The sequence below is a fragment of the Pseudorca crassidens genome, chromosome 13 (assembly GCF_039906515.1).
Source record: "Pseudorca crassidens isolate mPseCra1 chromosome 13, mPseCra1.hap1, whole genome shotgun sequence".
Lineage (NCBI taxonomy): Eukaryota > Metazoa > Chordata > Mammalia > Artiodactyla > Delphinidae > Pseudorca > Pseudorca crassidens.
The window spans coordinates 965217-968292 of record NC_090308.1 but is presented as its reverse complement, the minus strand read 5'-3'; positions in this window follow the sequence as shown (position 1 = coordinate 968292).

Sequence of the window (3076 nt, the reverse complement as noted above, 5' to 3'; positions counted from 1 at the left end):
ATATTATATGCTTTAGGTGTACAATAGAGTGACTCACAATGTTTAAAGATTGTCCCCCATTTATAGTTAGTGTAAAATAGTGTTTATATTTCCTTGCCGTACAATATATCCTTGTAGCTTCTTTATTTTATACGTAGCAGTTTGTATCTCTTAACCTCTACCCTTATCACACCCCTCCCCTCTTCCCTCTCCCCACTGGTGACCATTAGTTTATTCTCTACATCTGTGAGTCTGCTTCTTTTCTGTTATATTCACTAGAGTGTTTTATTTTTCTGATTCCACATGTAAGTGATATCATACAGTGTTTGTCTTTCTCTGTCTGGTTTATTTCACTTAGCATAATGTCCTCCAAGTCCATCTGTGTTGCAGCAAATGACAAAATTGTCATTTTTACTGTCATTCTTTATTTCTTGATTAATAAGCAGGGAGGGGTGTCACTGGGAAGTGTAAGATTTGTGCAGCCCCGGGACCAGGGATTCACCCAGACCAGGGATTCACCCAGACCTCTGTACCAGCAGTGTGACCTCGGGCAAGTTACACCACCTCTCAGATGTATTTAAATAAAATGATACATATAAAGTAACAACTTGAGCTCACAGATTTATTTTGAGGATTTTATAAAATAATTTATATAAAACCGAAGTCACCAGGCATATAATAAGATTTTACAGTTAACGGCACTGCTGTCATCATTATGTTTCATTACATTACACTGCATGTGGTGTAGTTATGGTGGAACATGGGATTTGAACGTGACTTTAGCAACCTCCAAATAAGCACACGCGGACGGCTGTGGGCCTGCGTAACTGAGGCCTAACCTCCCCTAGGCAGGCGTCTTCTGTGACTTCATTAACCACTAGACTTTCTCTTGTTAATACCGTGCTGAGTCCTGTGTGTTTGTTCCCTTGCATGGTCTGCATCCACAAGAAAATCTTCACCATTAATTCCTGTCAAATGGACCTCGTGGAAATGTAGGTCCGCGATAAAGACACAGGGAAGGAGACTGGGCAGTTCAGACATCTTATAAGTTGGGAATTTAATAGGCAGAAAAGAGGACTTGTTTTCTTTGCTCATTTCTTCTAATTAACATGTTAGAGACCTCCACCGGGTCCCCTAAAATTGGAAAAGGAGGACTCGGTCACGTCCAGGACAAAAGCCAGGTGCAGCTGTGTCCTGCCTGTTGAGGAAGGGGCATCAGGCAGCCCCTTCTTAACAGAATAACCTGAAGCATATCGTATGCACTCCAAGATAAGGAGATTATTTGGATCCCCTCTGTTTTAACCACTGTGGAGAATGGTATTTTCAATAATAAAGAATAATTAACAGTAAAAGTTAACAGTAAATGCTGTTCTGAGTCAACTTTACGTTTATCTTGTCACTGATCCTTGAGGTACGCAACAGTGTGAGAGACAAGACAGCCACCCCACTTTCCATCTTGTGTGACCCCAAAAGGTCTCGGACAGGGCAGCTCTGAGCCAGGTGACAGAGAAGCAAAGTATGAACATGGTTGGAAATGCAATCACCTATCAACCCCCTATGGTAGGGAAAGGGAACGTCCTTCTCCTCGACTCTTTCCTTATCCCCCTGGAGAGGATGGAACAGTCAGATTCCAGGACTCTTCATCTGTCATGTCCTCTCAGCAGGACCCCAGTGGTTGGGATACTTGAGAAACCCAGGTCCTGTGTGTGCCTTTCTTTTCCATTCCATGGAACACTTTCGGACATTCATCTCACTCTGGACCCCTTCCCTGTTTCCTCTCTTCCTGAAACACACTTTAAGCGTGTTGGCCACACTCCTCTGGTCTCCTGTAAAGTGTAACCAGCTGGAGGTCATAAAATCCTGAATATTGGGTGTGGGGTGTAGGATCCACGGAGAGATGTCCTTTTAGGTGTTGGACGAGGGAACTCACTGAAGCCTCATGCCAACCAGAAAGCCCTGCGTTGGCTGACATCCATTCCATTGATGCAATAAAGTGGCATTTGTCTCCTCTCTTGTCATTTCTGTGGGTTTACAGCCCCCTCATCATTCTCAGAGCAGAAGAATTAGCAATACAGGACTTGAGCCTCCATCACTAGGAGGTTCTGCCCACCTGCCAAGATCCAGCTCCAGGAGCACTTGCTGCTTCTCTCAACAGGCATTTTTTCCTTTCCTTTAAATTCTCACGTTTGTACTTCCATGTCCCACTTAAGTGAGAATAGTTCATTCATTCATTCACACACACAAAAAATTGAGTATTCTCTGTGTTTTGAAGTCATGCATTCACATCTCAGGTAGCACAAGCCATTATTTACCCCGATTTATTTGCCAAGAGCACAGTTGTTATTTTGCAGCTAGAATTGGCATGGCTGGATGGCTTTTTCTCTATTTAAAATGAAAAAGGAAGTCTCAGAACCCTTGCAAAGTAAACACATGTGCTTAATATACCTCAAGTTAGAAATTACATTTATTATTGGAAACTGAGTGTCCTTTGAAATGACACAAAGCCACACTGCAGGAGTCTCAGGGGTGTGACGCAATGCCAGGGAATGTCCTGTCATGCTCTTGGGCCCACTGTCAAAGGCTTCAGTGCAGAAGACATTCTAAAGCAGGCTACTGTCAATTTTTGTCAGTGACTGTTCACAATAATGAATCATTCAGTAGCATGAATACTTCTTCACGTCTCTGTATAAATCCTCTGCCCCCAGATCCCTGAAGGATGAAATAGCCTCTACCGCTGAGAACACTGATTAGATCTCCACTTACCTGTCCATTACATGTCCAACAGCAATGAGCTCTCAGTCTCTGACTCAGAAACTTCCAGATGGCTCAACCCAACGAAGCAATGCACGCAGCCAAGGGGACAGACAGGCTGCCTTGAGGCTCCAGGACAGGATGACCAGTGGAGAGTCACCCGGAGACCCTCAGGGGTAACTTGCATCCTCGTCCCCTCCAGGGCCTGATCTGGAGCAAATCTGGATGGACACCAGATTCATCATCGACCGAGTACCCACACACAAACCAAGTGCTATGAGGTTTTATGTAACCAATATGTATAAAACGGATAACTAATAAGAATCTGCTGTATAAAAAAATAAGT